Source organism: Triturus cristatus, chromosome 4_1 (assembly GCF_964204655.1).
Source record: "Triturus cristatus chromosome 4_1, aTriCri1.1, whole genome shotgun sequence".
Classification (NCBI taxonomy): domain Eukaryota; kingdom Metazoa; phylum Chordata; class Amphibia; order Caudata; family Salamandridae; genus Triturus; species Triturus cristatus.
In genome coordinates, this window is record NC_140585.1 from 223470683 (window position 1) to 223494067 (window position 23385).

The 23385-nt window shown below is 42.8% G+C and overlaps 1 protein-coding gene across 1 annotated transcript in view; it reads left to right on the plus strand.

Moving 5' to 3' along the window:
* The window catches only part of LOC146854137 (cystine/glutamate transporter-like), a 478984-nt gene that overhangs the window by 158341 nt on the left and 297258 nt on the right, over positions 1 to 23385 (plus strand). The window lies entirely within an intron of this gene.

A 23385-nucleotide genomic window follows, 5' to 3' on the forward strand; every position in this document is an offset into this window, starting at 1 on the left:
TTTTGTAGGTTTGGTGTAAATCTGTTCAGTAGATTCTGAGAAAATAGCCTTTAAATCAATATATATATCTGAGCACGCTTACGGTACGCCTACCGTACGCTTACGGTAAGCGTACGGTGGCGTGCGCGAGCGCGATTCTGATTGGCTCTTAGATCTTAGTAAACATTCGAATCGGCCGAAACCAGGAAGCGGCGGCCGCCATTTTGTGTATTTCACTCTGAAAAAAAAGAGTGAAAACAAGGAAAGGGGGCAATGAGGAGAGTTACAGACCCCCTAACATTTGTAAGGGGGTCAAAGAAGGACAGAAAAGTACAAAAAAAACATTTATTGATTTTAAAAAAAATCACGGGGTACGCGTACGGTAAGCTTACGGTAAGCGTACGGTAAAAAAAAATAAAAAAAAATAAATGAAAAGCAGATTTAAGAGTTTAGAAATTAGGGAGCTCTAAAAAGAGCTGTTGTGTTTATGAAGTCATTTTTTTAGTGGTACCTACAAGTAAGTACCAATGCAGAGTCTAAGGTTCAAGAGGAAGACTCTGTTCCCTTCATCATTGAAGTGCACACCATCTCCTCTATAAATGTCTTGCATGTCATAACGCAAGTTGTTGTGGTAAATGGCACCCATACCATAGTCACGGAGGAAAGCAGAAACAGATTTGTTGACGTGCTTTCTTGCTTTGTCAATCTGTGGACAGAAATGATTGGACCAGTTCCATTTTTGCCTTTGGCATATGTTGGAAAACACAAAGGCAGTTTTAGGGAAAAGTGTAAACAGTTGTGCAAAGGTGTCCTTCATAAGCATTTCCAGACCTACCCCAGTCAAAGTGCCTAGGTCATTGCCACCACAGTGCACTATTATGAGGTCAGGGTGTTGGATTTGAATGAAGGATTTCACCAATGGCATCAATTGGTGCCACTTTAACCCTCTCTGACCAATCCATTTAATGTCTACATTTGGCAAAGCAAGGTCTCTCACCATACCTGTTTTCTCTGCAAACTTTTCACTCCAGAAGACATAGCTGTGCCCTACAATCCACACTGTGAACATCTTCAAAGGAGAACTGGATGCACTCAGGAGGTGTCTTTCAGTAGAATGGCAATATGAAAAGAAAGACAGTTTGGAAATGGAGGCATACATATTTTTTTCAAAACAAAAAGAACTGATTGGCTGTTTCATACCATTCTAGAATAAAAACTAGGCTGTATGTGTAAATTAATAGAAGCATGTTTTGTATTGGTAAAAAAAAATGTGTAACCAAAGAACAGTACTATGGATTTGCTGTTAGGTTTGAAAAGTCAAGCACTCTTGCTCTGTGGAATTGAAACATTGTTTGGCGAACTTCTGACCTAACTCAACACAGCAGTGTTCCATGAGCTGTTGCTATGGTAGCAGGCAGAAGTCAAGTTGGGGGAAGGGTACTAGGCAGAAGTCAAGTTGGGGGAAGGGTACTTTTGGAAAAGGGTTGGTTTTCAACCAATAGAAATGTGTGATTACATTTGAAAAAAAGGGGGAAGCACTGAGATTTGAAACTTACAAGTATATGTGTGGAAAAATAGAGGGAAAGTTTGCCATTATCTGGTTCTGCTGAGAGGAGAGAGGTGAACACAACAGAGATCCTGGCTCTGATAATCTGCTGTTTGAGTGTCACATTTCTTTCACAACTAACTAATTTTAAAGGTGAGTTTACAGTTTGAGAGGGGATGTATGTGGTAACTTAAGAAATGAATAATAGAAATGGAAATTGTTTTTGTTGTATTTACACATGGTGGTTTCATAATGTGTCAGTCTGTAAAAGTGATTTTCACTTGCCCCGAAAAAAAAAAGAGCAGTAAGTGTGCTTTCAAATTGGCAAAGAAATTTCGTTTTGGGACTAATGTGAAAACATGACTCTGTGTGCAGAGAGGAATTATAGGCAGAGATTTATTGCGTCTTGCTCTGGTGATTTCACAGTTGCATTAGATGGAAAGGGGGAGCGAATTTTTGGGGGAAGAAGCAGAGTCTTAGCACACACCCATGTGCTTGCCATGTATAGTCATGCACAGTATTTACAAGCGAGTGGGGTTTTCAGGTTTCAGTCTGTAATGCAAATACATTCAGCATCACTAAGGCTGGTTGCCCTTGCTGTAGTGTAGCAGTCTGGACATGGGCTTTTTAAAAAATCTGAAAAGTGGATTCATAATGTGACAGTTTGTAAAAGTGATTTTCACTTGCCCAAAAAAAAGAGCAGTTAGTGTGCATTCAAATTGGCATAGAAATTTTGTTTTGTGACTATTGTGAAAAGAAATGTAGTAATATATTTAAATACAATAAAGGAATTGTTACAGAGAATCGGTGAGATCTGTACAAATAAAACTTTAGAATTTTATTGGATTACCATTGGAAATTTAATCAAAAAAGAATTTTAAAATTACTATTTGGTCTAAAGGAAATGAAATCAGATGTATTTTGGAGTTAATTTAGATATAATATTGTGATTATACTTCTGAAACAAACATATCAGACGGTATTTTAAAGAAATAAGTATTGGTATTAGATGATATTTTTTTAGAATATTATGCATTTCTATAATGTTAAGTTTAAGTAAAAAAAGAATCAGGGCTTTTTTAATACAATCTTTGTGATTGTTATTTTTTTTTGCCCGCTGTAAAATGATGAATGCAATTGCTTTCACAATTTATAGTGAAATGCAATATATTCTGAAAACAGCAAAAATAAGGCAAAAATATTTTATGGAAAAAAATGTAAATATGTGTACTGTATTATAAAATGTTTTAAAAATATTAATACTTTTTTCTTTTTTTCCAGATAGATATAGAAAATTTTCGAAAACTACAAACATTTTTAAAACTATTTTTAAAAAAAACAAATGAATAAATATTTTTTCAGTGAATATGGTAAGTCAATAATAATAATTGTAGTCTCTCAAGGACCTTGTAATGTGTTTATTGATTTTTAGTGTTTTTTTAAAAAAAAAAAAAAAAAGTACGCGCACCGTACGCGTACGGTAAAAAAAAATAAAAAAAAGTTTTTAAAAACATATGTAAAAAAAAGATGAAAGATAAGGTTGGCTCTTAAAAGAACCGTTGTGTTCATGCAGGGACAGAGGAAAGGAAGCATGGGAAAATTATTCAAAGCGACAAATGTGTTGATCTATTTTGTTGTTCACTAGGGAAACACTGGTCTCCCTATAGCAAATTAGATCTTGACAAAATGTGCATCGAATATCAACCTTCCGAAATCGAGGGTTGATTTCCAGAGGGCCAGCAAAAGGAGATTCTCCCCCCACAGATGAAGGGCTCACCTGACCTGCAGAAGAAGGAGTCAGCCCTGCAGATGATGGTTCAGGCTGAGCTGCTGTGGATGTACTGGCTTGTCTTTCTGAAGAGTTACCTCCAAAAAGATGACCATGTGTCCTTCTGTGTACATCCTGGAGGTGTCTCTTCATGGTGTGATTCCCAAAGGAATACTTCCTGTTAGGATTACCTCTAGAAAGTACACGCTTACACAGCTTACAAGTCACTAAGGGTGCATTTACCTTTTGCTGGCCTTCAGGAAAAGCAAAATAATCCCATACATAAGAGGGCTTTTGTTTCCTCGATCTCTGCCTCAAGACAGTGCTGCTAGTGCTAGCCTCACTCTCAGAAGAGCTCTGCTGTTCTGCCATCGTATCCCAAAGACAAACCAGCTCCTTCTCCCAAGGGATCACAAGCAGAAATGAGGGGAATGGGTGTGGTGTAGGAGAGTTCTAGAACTGAAAGTAGTTTCAACCAATCAAAAGTTGTGTTTCATGATCACATGACCTACCGTACGCTTACGGTACGCTTACGGTACGCTTACGGCAAAAAGTACGCATGCGCGTAAAAAAGACACGCGCTTGCGCGCATGCGCATAACAGTCACTCCCGGCACTTCCGCGTAACGTGCGCGTGTAGCGTACACGCGTACGCGTCCCACGCGGAGTACGCGCGGCTACGCAAATTGCGTAACTATACGCAAGCAGCGTAGGAAAATTACGGACGTTGCGTAAACCGTACGCTTACCGTGAGCTTACGGTACGCGTACTAAAAAAATAAAAAAAAAATAGAAAAAAAGTACTGCAAATAAATTTTACATGTTTATTTTAAAAAATATATAAAAAAAAACATATTAAAGAATTTTAAAAATTTAATCATAGTCTTTATAAAAGGTAAGAAAATTAAAATAAAAATATGTTAGAAAAAATAGAAGAAAAAAAAAATTAGCATTTAAAAAACCTTGCAAATTCACTGAAAAAACCATGGGTTTCACACACGTTATAGTTAGGAATTAGCATTTAAAAAACCTTGCAAATTCACTGAAAAAACCATGGGTTTCACACACGTTATAGTTAGGAATTAGCATTTAAAAAACCTTAGAAATTCAGTGAAAAAACCATAGGTTTCACACACGTTATAGTTAGGAATTAGCATTTAAAAAACCTTAGAAATTCAGTGAAAAAACCATAGGTTTCACACATGTTATAGTTAGCTGGACATTTTACTCGTAAAAAACCAATGAAATTCCCCCGTTATAGTTAGTTCAGCTAACTATAACTCGCGCGCCCGCAATGAACTGCTGATGACGTCACATATTACATCACTCATGACATGGTCAGTGACATCACTCATGACATCACTGATGACATCTCAAATGACATCACTGATGACATCACTGATGACATCATCCTTGTGATAGAGTGGCAGACCTCCTCTTCCCCTAATAAAACCTTTGATACACACATTCAAAAATAGAGACTAAAATTTACAAAACAATGGACATACCAATAACAGTTACAACAACCTCTTCAGTAATTCTAAGATCCACATACACATCCACTCATTCACCAACAGTCCAATACAGTCACTCATACATGTACTCACTTATCATATGTACTCATACACCTATACATCCTGTTACACAATGCCACTCATCCATAGAGCTACTCACACACATAGTCACTCATGCTAATAAAGAATCAAACATACATTTACTTGCATATACAGTTATACACACACCACCACACTTACTTCTACGGAAACTTACACATACTTAGTCTTTTAAACAATCACTTATAGAAATACATACTTATTCATACAGGAACTCTTTCAATCTCTCACTCTCACATATACTCACATATATAAACCAATAGTCACATATACTAGTTTTAAACATATGTAGTTACTCATAAAGACACTATTGAGACAGTCATTCACTCACTAACACACCCATACACACACTCATCCACCCATGCAGACCTGCACACATGCTCTGTTCAACACATACAAACAGTGAGTCACTCATTCATGCACCTATGAACTACGTCATACCCCCCACCGAACCATGCAGACACTCAGACTGATACTCAAAAAACCAACTAATAACCTATATAGACACCCATGTAGCTACTCACCAACCCATGCAGCCACTTATACACAAAGTGAAAAAATGATACAGATATTTATATATTTAAACATTACTCACTAAGCCATGTATTCACTACGATACACTTAATCAGTCAGTTACATAATCAATTTTTCAAAAAGAAATCATCCATTTAGACAGTAATATACCCATTTATTCTTCCATCAACCTTGAGATATACATATATAAAACATATTTAATTTTCAGAAAAACACACATTCACTGGATGATGTCATCAGTGAGGTCATCAGTGATGTCATTTGAGATGTCATCAGTGATGTCATGAGTGATGTCACTGACCATGTCATGAGTGATGTAATATGTGACGTCATCAGCAGTTCATTGCGGGCGCGCGAGTTATAGTTAGCTGAACTAACTATAACGGGGGAATTTCATTGGTTTTTTACGAGTAAAATGTCCAGCTAACTATAACATGTGTGAAACCTATGGTTTTTTCACTGAATTTCTAAGGTTTTTTAAATGCTAATTCCTAACTATAACGTGTGTGAAACCTATGGTTTTTTCACTGATATAGATATATATATATATATATATATATATCATCTACAGTCGCCAGTAGGTGGTTATAGTTAGGACCACATTTCCATAGGAAAAGCATTTTTTCATGTGTTTATAACTTTGGTGTCGTTTGACGAATATTTACGAAAATTTCCAAAAAGTTTCTCTTTCTTGATCAGCTCCTATCTTTAAAGTTTGGGGGTGATTGGTCAAGGGGGGGCTGAGAAAAAAGGTGGGTCCAAAAACGTGTTTTCTCAATTTATTTTCCATAGGAAACTTTTGACAAGGCTACAGGTCAAACTGCTGAACGGAATTACGCCAAATTTGGCAGGGAGGAAGGTCGTGATCCAGAAAGCACGTTTTTGTTGAAATGGTGTAAATCCGTTCAGTAGTTTTTGAGATATTTAGGGAAAAAATATATATTTATCTGGGCGGAGCCTAACTCCCGAACACGACCTTGCCTCTGATTGGCTGCTAACTCTTCAAACCAGGAAGTGTCCTCTGATTGGCTGCCAACACTTATTGGCTGCCAACACTTCAAACCAGGAAGTGTGAGCAGCCATCTTGTGCCTTGCATCGAGTGAAAATATAAAACAAAGGTGCTGGTGGTAATTTAATATACCGGAGCTCTGTCTGTGCGAGATACCCCTTTCACGCTCCCTCTGCCTACATCACCAGCACGCAGCTATGCCTTTAGAAGGCAGTCCGTTGGCTCGCAGCTCTCTACCTTTGCGAGCTGGTATGCTGCTTTGCCTCTTTGCGAGGGGACACGCCACATTAGGCAGGGAGAAAGGTCATGGTCCAGAAAGCACGCTTTTGTTTAAATGGGGTAAATCCTTTCAGTAGCTTTTGAGAAATATCATATTGTACAGATATTGATATTTGAGAATTCTGACATCTGATTGGTTGAGGCACACAAGCTTGCGGCTCATTGGCTGCGAACTGTTGAGACTAGGAATTGTTGGCAGCCATTTTGTGATTCAGTCTGTCAGCTCGTATCTCGCCATAGTTCTACCTCTGCGAGGCAATACTGAAAATATACAGGAGCTCTGTCTGTGCGAGATTCCAGTTTCACGCTCCCTCTCCCCACATCACCACTTCGCAGCTATGCCTTTAGAAGCCAGTCCATCGGCTCGCAGCTCTCTACCTTTGCGAGCTAGTACGCTGCTGTGCCTCTACCTCTGCAAGCCTGTATGCTTCTGTTCCTTTGGGAGCGGACGGCCCATAGTTCTCCCTCTGTGAGTCGAGCTCACGGGCCACAGCTGTCCCTCTGCGCGCCGGGCTGTGAACTGTTGATAAGTCACACTATATGAGCATTGAAAAGTCATTTTGTGATTCAGTCCGTCAGCTCGCATCTGTCCGAGGCAACTATGAAAACATACTGGAGCTCTGTCTGTGTGAGATACTCCTTTCACTCTGCCTCTCCACACATCAGCAGGAAACGCAACCTCTTCCCACATCACCAGCATACCCCCAGCAAGCTTCTTGGCCCGCAAGTCTCCCTCTGCGAACCACCGGTCGGCTCGCAGCTCTTCGGGTGTGACTTCTTGGGCCTGCAGTTGTATCTGTGAAGCCAAGACTGGAAATATACCGCAGGTCTCTCTCTGCGAGATACCCCCTTCACGCTCCCTCTCCCCACATCACTGTTCCTCAGCTATCCCTTTGGAAGCCGACGGCCTACACCTTTCCCTATACCTGTCGGCCCGCAGCTGTTCCTCTGCGAGCTGGCCCGCAGCTCTCCCTCTGTGAACTGATGGGCCACGGCTCTCCCTCTACTAGCCAGCCAGTCGGCTCGCAGCTCTTCATCTACGAGCCAGCCCGTCAGCTCGCAAGTCTCTGAGAACAGATGCAGTGGAGCCAACGATCATGCAGGTCGGACACCCAACACGACTCCAACACTCCCCAGCAGCAGCTCCTTGTCCGCCATCCCCCCTCACCCCCACAAACTAATGTGACAGTCATGTTAGGGAATCTGGAACGTAAGAAATTGGCTAATGTGGTACAATTATGAATAAGAAGATGCTTGTGAGGTTGGACAAATAAGATTCTTAGTCATGTATGGATTTACATATAAAACATTTTATTAAAAAAAAAGAACAAAATAAAAGTAGGTACAGGTATGGCGTGCCATCCCTCGACAATTTGTGAATCACAGCCTGCAAGACAAAAAGAAAGATAAGATGGTGCGTCATGCATCCAGCAAAGGAGATAGAGAGAGGGAGAAAGAGAGAGAGAAAGAGTGAGAAAGGGAAGAGAGAGAGAAAGAAAGAAAGAAAGAGAGAGAGAGAGAGAGAGAGAGAGAGAGAGAGAGGAAGACCGAGAAAGAGGGAAAGAGTGAGAGAGAGAAAGAGTGAGATACAAGAAAGAGAGAAAGTGTGAGAGAGAGGAAGAGAGAGAGAGAGAGAGTGAGGGAGAGGAAGAGAGAAAAAGAAAGAAAGAGAGAGAGAGGAAGAGACTTTCCCGGAAAGCTGGAAAAACACCAAAATCAGCGCACTCCTCAAGATGCCCAAGGCGGACCCCAAGGACCTCAAGTACTTCCGGCCCATCTCCCTGCTACCATTCCCGGCAAAGGTCATCGAGAAAATAGTCAACATGCAACTGGCCCGCACCTAGAAGACAACTACATCTTGGACCCATCCCAGTCCGGGTTCAGACGAAACCACAGCACCGAGACAGCCCTCATCGCCGCCACAGATGACATCAGGCGCCAACTAGACAACGGCGAAACATCAGCCCTCATCCTCTGGACCTGTCAGCTGCCTTTGACATGGTCTGCCATCTCACTCTAAAGACACGCCTCCTAGAAGCCGGAATCCAAGAGAAGGCCCTTGACTGGACCACGACCTTCCTCTCCGGCAGAACCCAGAGCGTCCGCTTCCCGCCCTTCTGATCCGAGGCCACCGACATCATCTGCGGCGTCCTCCAGGGCTCATCCCTCAGCCCGACGCTGTACAACATCTACATGGCCCCCATCGCACAAGTGGCCCGCCAACACGACCTCAACATCATCTCCTACGCCAACGACACCCAGCCCATCCTCTCCCTCACCAAAGACCCGCACACCGCCAAAACCAACCTCCACGAAGGAATGAAGCCCGTTGCCGACTGGATGCAGAACAGCCACCTGAAGCTAAACCCGGACAAGACGGAGGTACTCATCCTCGGACCCACCCCCTCAGCCTGGGACGACTCGTGGTGGCCGGCCACACTGGGAGCAGCACCGACACCCACCAACCATGCACGCAACCTAGGATTCATCCTCGACTCCTCCCTCTCCATGTCTAAACAGGTCAATGCCGTCTCCTCCTCCTGCTACAATACCCTCCGCATGCTCCGCAAGATCTACAAGTGGATCCTGACCGAAACAAGAAGAACGGTGACACAGGCCCTCGTCAGCAGCAGACTGGACTACGGCAACGCACTCTACGCAGGAATCCCAGCCAAACAACTATGACGACTACAACGCATCCAAAACGCATCCGCCCAACTGATCGCCAACGTCCCCCACCACAGCCACATCACCCCCCACCTGAGAAACCTACACTGGCTCCCCGTCGACAAGAGGATCACCTTCAAGCTCCTCACCCACGCACACAAAGCACTCCACAACGCCGGACCAGCCTACCTGAACAGCAGACTCAACTTCTACACCCCGACCCGCCAGCTCCGCTCTGCCAGCCTCGCCCTCGCCGATGTCCCCCGCATCCAACGAACAACCTCCGGCGGCAGATCCTTCTCCTACCTCACGCCAAGACCTGGAACACCCTCCATACCCACCTACGACAGACCCAAGACCTGCTCGCCTTCAGAAGACTCCTCAAGACCTGGCTCTTCGAGCAGTAGCGGCTCCCCCTCCCCTCAGCGCCTTGAGACCCTCACAGGTGAGTAGCGCGTTATACAAGTACTCTGATTGATTGATTGATTGATTGATTGATTGAAGAGACAGAGAAAGAGAGAAAGTGTGAGAGAGAGAAAGGAAGAGATAGAGAATAAGAGAGAGAAAGAGTGTGAGTGACAGAAAGGAAGAGATGGAGAGTGAGTGTTGACACTGTGGAGAAAATCTTCACAGCTCACCTTTCTGCCACCGGTGTGTCTCCAACCACGTGCCGGGATATAATGCAGCACTCAAGTTTAGTCATCTGAAACATAGGATAGAAATAGTAATGGCAGAGTACATACAACTGAACATGAGTAATTCTCTGTTTCGCCCCTGTGCACTAATGTTGCTGCACCCCATCGACTCCCGTTGCCCAGCGGTGTCTGTCCGGCCTGCGCACTCAGGCTGTTGCACACCATCGACTCCTGCCACCCAGAGGTGTCTGCCCGCGTCTGCGCACCCAGGCTGATGTACCCCTTCTACTCCCACTGCCCAGAGGTGTCTGCCCGCTGCTGTGCACCCAGGCTGTTGCACCCCATCCACTCTCAGTCCCCGAAGGTGACTGCCCGTTCCTGCGCATCCAGGCTGCTGCACCCCATCCACTCCCAGTGCCCGGAGGTGTCTGTCCGCTCTTGTGCACCCAGGCTGCTGCACACTATCCACTCCCACCGCCCAGAGGTGCCTACCCGCTACTGCGGAAACAAGCCTCTCTGCTCACCTTCCGCCATTGGCGTGTGTGTAAGAGGGTGCACCACATGCCAAAGCAACCCTCTCAGGCGTTGCGTACATGCGGTAAACAGAGCTCACAATTCAGAATGTGTGTTGATTGTCAGGATGCTATTGAGATTTAAGAAAAGCACACACCTATTGGCTGTTGACTTGATTTACTTGTCCTGGTGTGCTTCAGAGGAAGGTGTGCTGTCTGGACACGCCAGAAACTAATAGGGAACTATGCAAGTAGATCAGGACTTGCCCTCAGAGCAACTTACCCTATTCGCTAGTGCTATCTATTTTTCTACACAATAATAACAATAGTTTTTAAATTGACCTTGATAAAATCAACATCAGAAACATTTTATCCTGAATTCCTTGAATACAGATTTAACATTTATTATTGTTTCAGTCACAATATGCATCGTGTTCATTTACAGAAATACAATTAACAAATCAACTCCTGATCATATTCATGCCTGCCCAATGCATTTCGTGCAGGAAATCACTTTCATCAACAAAAGAGTTTTATAAAATTTCTTAAAGAAAATCAATGCCATCACAGTCCTTCAATATCATATTCTTCTCATTGAATCTCGAATGAAAAACAGCCAAAATGTAACATTGAAGAAAAACGAATCCAAAGAAAAGCCAATAACCCTGTGTGATATTACTGAAAGATGACAAGAAGGTGCTAAGGGTGTGGTAAGTGAACGAAATGTTTCGTGAAAAATACCTGGTTGATCTGTTTTTGTTGACTTTCTAAAATATAATAAATCAACATCAAAGAATTAATGGCCGTGTGAAAAACATGAGTGCCATGTAATCACGGTAAAATCTCTACAAGCACTGACCTTGGAACTTCAAATGGAGAACTTATGCGGAAACCAAGGCTTTGGATTTGTCCCCACATACCAAACGAATGCTCTAGAAAATGAAATAACGTTATTCAAATTCATGCGGATTCTACGTCTTAGATATTTCTTTTCCACACTAAATACCTCTGAATCAAACCATTCAGAAAGAGAATTCGAGGAATTTAAACGTAGATCCACTTTTCAAGCTCCAGTATCGCACAAAATTCTAGATGCTTTTGAAAATCAGGTTAAAAAAGACCTTTCAAAAACCAAAGTTAAACGACACAATCAAACCAATTTTACCAGACAAGAATTTTTCACTTTAAAAACCCTTGCTAATGATACTGATATCATTATAAAAAAGGCAGACAAGGGAGGAGCAATTGTAGTCATGGATCAGGTATTTTATACACGGAAGGTTGAAGAACACATTTCAGATTCTACCACTTATCTTCTACTAGAAGTAGACCCTACCGAACAACTGAGTGCGACTTTAAATATAATTCTAAATAAGGCTATTGATATGGGATTGATCACGAATAGCACCCGCCTTTTTTTGACCAAGGAGAACCCTAATTGACCGGGACTATACATGCTGCCAAAGATCCATAAAGATCTTCATGACCCACCATTTAGACCCATAGTCACAGGGTGCGGGACCATCTTCGAACCAATTGGACAATATATAGACCATTTCCTGCAACCATTCGTTCAAGAATGGACGTCTTATATTAAGGATACCACTCATTTTTTGCAAAAGCTACGCAATATACAAACCACAAGCAACACCCTACTTTGTACTCTGGATGTAAAATCGTTATACACCTCCATCCCTCATTCAGGAGGGATGGAGGCAGTAGAATGGGCACTATTGAAACAATCCACCATAAGGGCAGGTAAAGTTTTTCTATTAGAAATGTTGCATTTCTGTTTACACCACAGTTATTTCGAGTGGAATAACAAATACTATCTACAACTAAAAGGTACATCAATGGGTTTTGCGGGTGCACCTGCGTACGCAAATACCTATATGGCTCATTTCGAGAACCAGAATATATACAATGATAATGAATGGATGGACAACCTTTTATTATATGGATGATACATAGATGATATTTTCATACTATGGAACAATAGCTCAGAAGTTTTGGAGAGAAAAATAGTTCAGTTGAATCTGAAAGATGAACACATACAATTCACCAAAACCGTCCACAACAAATCATTATCATTTTTGGATGTACTAGTGACTGTAGAAGAAGGATTACTTTCAAAAGAAGTATACCACAAACCTACAGACAAGAACAATGCTTTATTATTTACAAGTTTTCATTCGCAAAATCTGTTACACAATCTTCCCTTCTCCCAGTTTCTGCGAGCCAAAAGGATCTGTTCCTCTGAACAAACACTGCAAAAAAACATCAATATTTTGAAGGACAGGTACTTATCCAAAGGATATCCGGAGGATATTCTCAGTGAAGCAATTCAGAAAACAGAACAAAAAACACGGGAAAACCTCCTCAGTACTCAACCGAAAAAGAAATTAACTAGACAAGTTTTTGTATCCAAATATTCTACATGCTCCAGACAAATCAAAAAGATCATCAACACGGGATGGGAAATGTTACAAAATGAAGAAGATTTCAAAGATTTATTCAACGAGAAACCTTTATTTGCCTACAAAAGATCGAGGAATTTAAAAGAAATACTTACCACCACACCGAAGATCAATACAACAGAATTCAAAGGTACTCAACGCTGCCAGAACTGCGTACACTGTAACAATGTAATAAGTGGAAATGAAGTACATCACCCATCAACTGGAGAAACGATAAAATTACGACACAATGCAAATTGCAATTCCATAAATCTGATTTACGCCATAAAATGTCCGTGTGGATTTCTCTACATAGGCAAAACTGAGAGGAAATTAAGATCTGCATCTCGGAGCATAAAAGCACAATTCGCAACGCAAATCTGAAAAGTAGTCTGGCAGCTCATTGGATTAAATCCAAACATTCCATACCACAACTGAAATTTCAAGTTATTGAGCAAGTGGTCCAACCCCCAGTAGAAATTTAACAAAAATGCTTTTGCAGAGAGAAATTTTCTGGATAAGGAGGTTAAACACCCAAGATCCCAATGGGATTAACGATAAAGTTGAACTAGGATGTTACCTATAGCTCGACATGCTGCACCATGTTGAAAGTCATGTAGACCCATTGTATATATTTGTGATTTTACTATATATACGATGTATTAGGAATTTGAAGCAAGCTAAATGTATCAGACGATTCTTTATAATGTTTTTATTCATGGTCCTGTATCTTTCTACATTACTTTCTTCATACTTCTTTTTTTATTAGTATTCACACTTATCACTTTTTTCAACACAGTCGGATTATTGTGGAGCGCTATTCTTCGGGAGCATTTTCAGCTTGTATCGGCATGGTGTTAGGAAGGTTTGAATAGTTTTGTTTTCCCATTTCAAGATGGCGCGATTAAATATGCGCGAGCTACGAGATGTGGTCCGTTTTTTATTACTCGGTCGCATATGCCTTATATGGTAGATGCCGAAGTTGAGTCAACAACTACCTCGGGTGAACTAGTCAAGCAGATCCCAGGTTTTATATTATGGACACCGGAGGGTCTTAGTAGAGGTAAGCAGGAGACTAGACATCAGTGTATTTATTTTCGCATTATTAGTATTATGCACGTATACGGGGACGGTAACCCGTTTTTTATTATTTCGTTTTTTGTAGCCACATTGTTCCACGTCGAGAAATAGCAAGGTGGTTTCCGCATAAGTTCTCCATTTGAAGTTCCAAGGTCAGTGCTTGTAGAGATTTTACTGTGATTACATGGCACTCATGTTTTTCACACGGCCATTAATTCTTTGATGTTGATTTATTATATTTTAGAAAGTCAACAAAAACAGATCAACCAGGTATTTTTCACGAAACATTTTGTTCACTTACCACACCCTTAGCACCTTCTTGTCATCTTTCAGTAATATCACACAGGGTTATTGGCTTTTCTTTGGATTCGTTTTTCTTCAACGTTACATTTTGGCTGTTTTTCATTCGAGATTCAATGAGAAGAATATGATATTCAAGTACTGTGATGGCATTGATTTTCTTTAAGAAATTTTATAAAACTCTTTTGTTGATGAAAGTGATTTCCTGCATGCGCTTAATATAATGTTTATATTATTTGTATTGCTTTTAGATCATTGCCCCTGAAGAAGGGCCACAGAAAGGCCCGAAATGCATTGGGCAGGCATGAATATGATCAGGAGTTGATTTGTTAATTGTATTTCTGTAAATGAACACGATGCATATTGTGACTGAAACAATAATAAATGTTACATCTGTATTCAAGGAATTCAGGATAAAATCTTTCTGATGTTGATTTTATCAAGGTCAATTTAAAAACTATTGTTATTATTGTGTAGAAAAATAGATAGCACTAGCGAATAGGGTAAGTTGCTCTGAGGGCAAGTCCTGATCTACTTGCATAGTTCCCTATTGATTGTCAGGATGGCCACGCATCATCGCAGGCTGCACACGCATGCAGCTTTGGTAGCACTGAGTGGAGGGAGTTCCATGTGGGGGGGACGTCAATCCGTGAATCACAGCTTATTAGACAAAAAGCAAGATAAGATTGTGCGGCATTCGTCCATCAAAGGAGAAAGAGAGAGAGAGACAGAAAGAGTGTGAGAGAGGAAGAGAGAGAGAAAGAAAGAGTGAGAGTAAGAGAGAGAGAGAAAAAAAGAAAGAAAGAGTGAGAGGAAAACAGAGAAAGAGAGAAACAGTGAGAGTGAGAGGAAGAGAGAGAGAGAAAAAGAAAGAAAGAGTGAGAGGAAGACAGAGAGAAAGAGTGAGAGAGACGACGAGAGAGAGAAACAGTGAGAGAGAGGATGAGAGAGAGAGAGAGAAAGAGTGTGAGAGAGAGAAAGGAAGAGATGAGGAAGGACAGTGAGTGCCCACACTGTTGACAAAACCCTCACAGCTCACCTTTACACCATCGCTGTGTCTCCAACCACGTGCCGGGACCTAGTGGAGCCCTCAAGCTCCCACATCTGAAACATAGTACAGAATCAGGAATGGCAGAGTATATACAACTGTGCACGCCTAAATCGCTGTCCTGTCTTTATGCATCCAGGCTGCTACACATCATCCACTTCCACTGCCCAGAGGTGTCTGCCCGCCGCTGTGCACCCAGGCTGCTGCACCCCATCCACTCCCGCGGCCCAGAGGTGTCTGCCCGCCCCTGCGCACCCAGGCCTCACTGCTCAACCTTTCACGGACAGGGCACCCTCCACATCATACAGGCCCGCTCCGCAGGCCAACAGGTCTCACATTTGGTGCTGCATCTTGATTTTGTCATGGCAGAGGACATACCAGTACACCCATCATCATCGCAGGTTGCACACCCGCTCAGCCCTTGTGGTGCCACTAACTCAGTGACCAATGAGGCCATGCATGTGGCGGTAGGCCCTCGCTGTTCGATGGCTCAGGCCTACACTGCGGTCCAGCACAGCAAACAAAACATGATCTGTATGGACCACCGGGACGGGGCATCATCGCAGGCTGCACACCCGCTCAGCACTTACAATGCCCCTACCTCAGTGGACCGAAATTCACCGTCCCGTGGCGGTGTGCCTGTGCCGGCTGCAGTGCATCCGGTGCACCAAGTCTGAAATGGAAATGGCGTGGAGCACATGCGTCCGGTCGTTTTTATTGGCAGGGTCACGTGTCCTACGATGCCTGTGCTTGATGGGTGTGGTGTGGGTGTGAACCAGCCGTTAGGGAGTGGCTGTGGCATACTGACAACTAGACCTGTGAGCAGCAGATCACTAAAATGAAAAGCTGGGCCATGTAGCGTTGTCCCTCCCTCTATGTGTAAACGGATTGACCTGACCTGGCGTATGCCAGTCCTGCATGAGGCTGTGAACAATGACTCTGGAGCTCTGGGCGTGGTTCCGTCCTGGGCTGTATGAGGAATCAATTGATGCAGGTGTCCCTGTTGTAGTGCAGCCGCCACCCGGGCCGCAATCGCCAATGTGTCACCCTGTACTCTTGGTATTGTGTGCATTATTATTGGTGGGTGACTTGCGTTCTTCACACATGTTTGGTTGCCACATCTCGCTACATTCAGCTATTGTGTGGCTGAGGGGCCATGCCGTTTTTGGAAGGTCCACTGTCCTGCCTCGGTGTTAGTTGGGGGGTGGTCCGGGGGGAGGTCCTGAGGGTGGTGGCAGTGGGTTTAGTGGCCTTCTTGGGTGTCGGAAGTGCATGAACAGTAGCTCTATGACGTGTTGGTCTACAGATGTGATTCTGGGCTGGGCTCCTTTTCACACTGTAGGTATTCGTCCTACTTTACACCAGAAAAAAGGCAGATGTTACATTCCTACTGCTAACGCAGCTTATTGCCTATTTTTGGAATGCACCACAGATTTGGCTGCTCGTTGAAAATATCAGGAAGTGGTGTTTTCGTGTTATTTTTGTACAGGAACGCCTACTCTGCATATTATTTGTGTTAGTTGTTGCTCTCATTTCTGGCACTTTTTTGGGGCAGGAGCTATTGCTGGAAAACTGGTGATATTGGCAGTTTTAACCAGGTTGAGAATGGAATGATAATTTTAAAAACCTTAGAAATTCACTGAAAAAAACATAGGTTTCAGGGACGTTATAGTTAGTTGGTCATTTCACTTGTACAAAACAGAGAAATTTGAACGTTATAGTTAGTAGAGCTAACTATAACTCGCGCCCCTGCAATGCACTGCTGATGACGTCACATATTACATCACTCATGACATGGTCAGTGACATCACTGATGACATCACTGATGACATCTCAAATGACATCACTGATGACATCACTGATGACATCATCCAGTGAATGTGTGTTTTTGTAAAGTTTAAATATATTTTATATATGTTAATGCCAAGGTGTATTGAAGAATGAGTTGGTGTATAAGTGTCTGGGTGGAAGATGTAATAGGTGTGTGACTGACTGTATAAGTTAGTGATTAAATGTCTCTTACTGAATGCATGGTTAGTGACTAAACCGTGTGAATGTCTGTATCAGTCTCTCAGTTGTTGTATAAGCTGCTGCATGGGTTGATGATTAGGTACATGACTGTCTATACGGGTTACTTATTGGTAGCATAAGTAATTGTATGGGTGGCTCAGTGTTTGTGTGTGTAGGTGGGTGGGCGATATGTGACTTTCTGCCAACATGTGTGAGTGGCTAATTTACTGCATGTATGGGTTGAATAGTGCATGTGGAAATATCTGTTTCGGTGAGTGAGTGTTTGTATCGGTGTGTTGGTGAGTGAATGTATAGCTCACTGGTATATGTGTGAGTAACTACATATGTGAAAGGCAGTATATGTGAGTGTTGGAGTATATAAATGACTGTGATAGTGAGTAGTGGCTGTATAAATGAGTGTGTGCTTGTGTCAGTGATTGTATAAGAGAGTAAGTATATGTTAGTATCTGTATGAATAGGTTAGATAGTGAATGTATAACTGTATAGGTGAGTAAACGGCAGTGTTATAGATTCTTTACATGACTAGCTAGGTGTGTCAATAACTCTATGGATGAGTGACGGTGTATGAGTGTTTGTATAGGTGTATAAGTACATATAATAGTGCTGTATTGATGAGTGACTGCATTTATGAGTTACTGTATGGGTGAATGAATGAATGTGTGTGTATAACTAGGAAGTAGTCGTGGGTATATAGTAACTGCTATTGATTTGTCTATGGTTTAGAAAATGGTAGTCAGTATTTTAGAGTGGGTCTATCAGAGGTTATATCAGGGTGTGAAGAGGTGCATCAGATTATCACGTGGATGATGTCATCAGTGATGTCATCAGTGATGTCATTTGAGATGTCATCAGTGATGTCATGAGTGATGTCACTGACCATGTCATGAGTGATGTAATATGTGACGTCATCTGCAGTGCTTTGCGGGGGCGCGAGTTATAGTTAGCTCTACTAACTATAACGTTCGAAGTGAAATAACCAACTAACTATAAGGTCCCTGAAACCTATGGTTTTTTCAGTGAATTTCTAAGGTTTTTTAAATGCTAATTTCTAACTATAACGTCGCTGAAAACCTATGTTTTTTTCAGTGAATATATATATATATATATATTCACTGAAAAAACCATAGGTTTCACACATGTTATAGTTAGCGGAAATTTTACTGATAAAAAACCAGTGAAATTCCCACGTTATAGTTAGTGTAGGCAACTATAACTCACGCGACCGCAATCCTCTGCTGATGCTAATACTGTATTTAGACACTTATTTGCCCATGTCTTCTTCCATACATTTTTAGCTATACATATATTTCAAATATTTTTTTTTCATAAAGACACATATGTCATCAGCAGAAGATTGCGGTCGCGTGAGTTATAGTTGCCTACACTAACTATAACGGGGGAATTTCACTGGTTTTTTATCACTAAAATTTCCGCTAACTATAACATGTGTGAAACCTATGGTTTTTTCAGTGAATTTGCAAGGTTTTTTAAATGCTAATTCCTAACTATAACGTGTGTGAAACCTATGGTTTTTTCAGTGAATTTGTACGGTTTTTTAAATGCTAAGTTACTTTACGCCATTCGTGGCGTGCGCGCCCACTTAACGCAGTTCGTTCCGTGCGCGCACGGTGCGCTTCACGCACCGTGCGCGCACAGTGAGCACACCCACATTACGCAGTTAGTGCCGTGCACGCACGGTGGGCACGCGGTGCGCTACGCGCACCGCGTGCCCACGTTACGCTAGATGGGCCATGTACGCACGATGCGCTTCGCGCACCGTGCGCACATGGAGGACATATGATGCACTTCGTTTTGAAAGGTAATATTTTAATTTTTCGTAATTTTTATAAGCCATGCACAAATGGTGCCCTTCGGGCACCATTTGCACACGGGGTGGAGAGAGTGTTGTTAATTTTTTCTTTTATTATTTTTGTTTAAAATATTGTGGATTTTCACACCTCCAATAAGCCCTGCACATTTGGTGACCTGCAGGCCACCAAAAGCACAGGGGGTGGGGAGAGTGTGGATAGTGGTTTTTTTTTTTACATTTTTTACCGTACGCGTACGGTAAGCGTAATCGGCGAAATTAGCGAAAAAATAAAAATTGCATTTTTGGCCTTGGGGGGTCTTTGGGGACTCCCTCAACATGGCTATGTGTGTGGGAGCTGTCTAAACAGCCCCTTTATATGTTTATTGGTTTTATTTAACAACCTAGCTCTCAGTGCGAGAGAAAAAATGGCGGCCGCCGCTTCCTGGTTTCGGCTGTTTCGAATGTTTACTAAGATCTAAGAGCCAATCAGAATCGCGCTCGCGCACGCCACCGTACGCGTACGGTAAGCTTACGGTAAGCGTACCGTAAGCTGGCTCAGATATATATATTGATTTAAAGGCTATTTTCTCAGAATCTACTGAACAGATTTACACCAAACCTACAAAAGGCACTTCCTTGACCTGAGGACTACCTCTCTGCCAAATTTCTAGTAATTCTGTTCAGCCGTTCGGGCTGTAGCCCTGTCTAAAGGTCCTATGGAAAAATGCATGGGAAAAACGCGTTTTGGGACCCCCCTTTTATCTCAGCCCCCGCTTGACGAATCCCCCCGAGACTTTCAGGGTAGGAGCGGAGCGTAGCGCCCCACCTATTTTGAGAAATTCGCGAGGATTCGTCGACCGGCGCCAAAGTTATTCAAAATAGAATGTTGCGGATTTCCTATGGAAAAGGGGTCCTAACTATAACTACCTACTGGCGACCGCCAGTAGGTAATATATATATATATATATATATTCAATGAAAAAACCATAGCTCGTACCCGCGTGGCGCGTTTTAAGTTGGGAGATTAAGTCCCCTTGAATCCTGAGGGTCCCTGGAGTCCAACTAGCCCACCAGGTACCTCCAGTAAGCGCCACAGAGCTGCGTTGTAGAGAGGCGTAAAAAGGGGCGTGGCCTGGACCACCTCTCAGCATTGCAGGCCTGTGGCGCTTACTGGAGATACCTAGTGGGCTAGTTGGAATTAATATCCCAACTTAAAACGCGCCACAGGGCGTGTTTGCACACATGTCACCTCAGGTCCCGCCCCCTCCCTTAACCACTGTGGAAACGCGCCCGTGGCGTGTTTTAAGTTGGGGGATAAAGTCCCCTTCAATCCTGAGGGTCCCTGGGGTCCAACTAGCCTACCAGGTACCTCCAGTAAGCGCCACAAAGCTGCGTTGCACAGAGGTGTAAAAAGGGGCATGGCCTGGACCCCCAGTATTGAAGTGGAATTAATTCCCCAACTTAAAATGCACCACAGGGTGCATTTGCAGAGTGTTGCTGGGAGGGGGCGGGGCCTCCAGCACGACCGCGCCTCTAAATATCAAAACTTTTATTTTGGGATTTTCTTAGCAACTACTGAACGGATTTACACCATTTTTAAAAAGGGCGCTTTCTGAACCAAGCACTACCTTTTTGCCAAATTTGATGTAATTCTGTTCAGCAGTTCGAGTTGTAGCCGTGTCTAAAGTTTCCTATGGGAAATGCATTTTTTCACCTCTATTTTTTTTATTTTCTCAGCAACTACTGAATGGATTTACACCATTTAAAAAAAGGGCGCTTTCTGAACCAAGCACTACCTGTTTGCCAAATTTGGTGTAATTCTGTTCAGCAGTTTGGGCTGTAGTCGTGTCTAAAGTTTCTTATGGGAAATAACGTGGGGAAAACACGTTTTGGGACCCCCTTTTTTCTCAGCCCCTGCTTGGCGAATCACTCGAAACATTCAAGCTAGGAGCTGACCGGAGCAGGCCATAAGTTTTGAAAATGTTGTGAAGATTCGTCAACCGGCGCAAAAGTTATTAGGAAAACAAAAAATGAGTTTCCTATGCAAACTAGGTCCTAACTATAACTACCTACTGGCGACCGCCAGTAGGTATTATATATATATATATACACACACACACTCATACAAACTTACGTATACATGTATGTATCGTGTAGATAAGTATATATACTTACCTATTAAATAGTTACCTATTAAACTTTTTACCACACTTTTGCCTTTACCAACCATGCCTTTCAATTAGATTTTCGTTGTAAATGGATGCGTGGTAATAACACATGCGTTGTATTGATGGCATATTAAAGGCATGCATGGTAATTGCATGTGTGGTTCCGTCATGCAACAATTAGTAATAACCTATTAACACTTCATAGTCTCATAAGCAGTTATTGCACAAGATGACCAGAATGACATGCCACTTAGAGGTGTATTGAAGACACGAAGGGTGGGTATAGTGCTCTACCCTATCAGAAGACGTTCCAGTAGAGAGGGCGTGAACAAAGGTAAAATTGTGTGTAGGTTATTTATGTTGGATACATTGTAGTGATCAAGTTGGGATGGCGTGGGGAATTTTTTGAGAGGGTCGTCATTTCTTTGAAGATGAAGGTGAGGACCTTCAGCAGGGTGCTGCTACTGGCTGATATGTGGACACACTTTAGACATTAAGGGAGATAGATTTGTGACGTGTGTGAGTGAATGGAATTCAGATTGAAAAGTTGTTTGTTTTTATAAAACAAACTTTATTGCCTTTTACATATCATTCAGCCATTCCGCTGATTGTGGTACAAGTAAGTGCATAGCATTTACATGGTCAGACTATCCCATCCCATCCAGGTCTGTATTGAGCCCTGTTCCATCTGTCTCAGGCTTTGCTTAGTAGGGATTCTTCTATGTGGGTCCCAATTTCCCCCCACTCCCCTGCCCCTCCTCAACAAGGTACTGCTGTCTCCTAACTGCATCTATTGAGCCCAATAAGTCCCTTCCTCTGTAACTTGCGGTGTGCTTTTGCGTTTTGAAGTTGCCTCATTTCCAGGTCCAGGCCCTCCCTTGTGTAAAGATGTTATATGTCCCCATCTCACGGGATCTGCAATAGTACTCCATCCTGGTCTGGCCTCTGGGGGTTCTCCTGTTGTGACTGTCTCTCGGGAGTGGAGGTTTCAGATGTCTGACCATCGCTCTTCAGGTCTTCCATCAGCACCTTCCACGCCGAGCTCTTTCCATCTTGCCTATCCCCCGTCTCGCATTTCTAACAAGACCCTGCCCATCGCATCCAGCCCATTTCACCAGCTCTCGCTTCCATGTGTGTACATTAGGGCAGTCTGGATTCTTCCATCTGCTAGTGATTTCTCGCTTCGCAAGTATGAAGGCGAGATCTTGGAACCTGTCCGTGGTCTTAGTTTTGGTAGTGTGTGGGAACAGGCTGAGCTAAACATGTTCCGGTGTGCATGGGATTACCCTCTTTATTATTCTAGCTGTCTCCCGTGTCACTTCCTGCCAGTAGTGCGTCAAGGATGGACAGCTCCATATCATGTGAATAAAAGTCGCCCCTTGTTTATTACATCTCGGGCATCTGGCATCCTCTCTAGCAAAGTATTAATTAATACGTTCTGGGGTTATGTATGCTCAGTGAAGTATATAAAAGCCAATCAGGTTGAAATGTGGGTTTCGGGACACTTTGGTTGTCCGTACTAGTATGTTCTCCCAGTCCTTGTCCTCCAGTGGTCTGTCAATGTCATCCCCCCATTGGTTTCTCACCCGGTCCAGTGGCTGTATGGAGTCTTTATGGCCCCCGTAACTGCCCAGTGGAGTAGGAAGTGCCCTTGTGATATGTCCCATTTGGTGCTAAATTCCTCAAAGGGAAGTAGTTCCACATCCCAGTAGAGATCACCTACCTTCGTGGCTCCTGCCTGTGCCCAACCACCTATCTCCCTCCATTGTCCCCCCTGGGGAAGGGCCCCTAGCAGTGTCATTGCTAATTCCGGTGAATATGGGCGTCTTGTCCTAGTCTTCCGCAGGCACCTACCCCAGCACCTTCGTATCACTCTATGCTTGTTACATTCATATTGCAAAGTTGATGACTTTATCAAGGGAAGACAAGGTGCACTTGATGAAGCCTATCG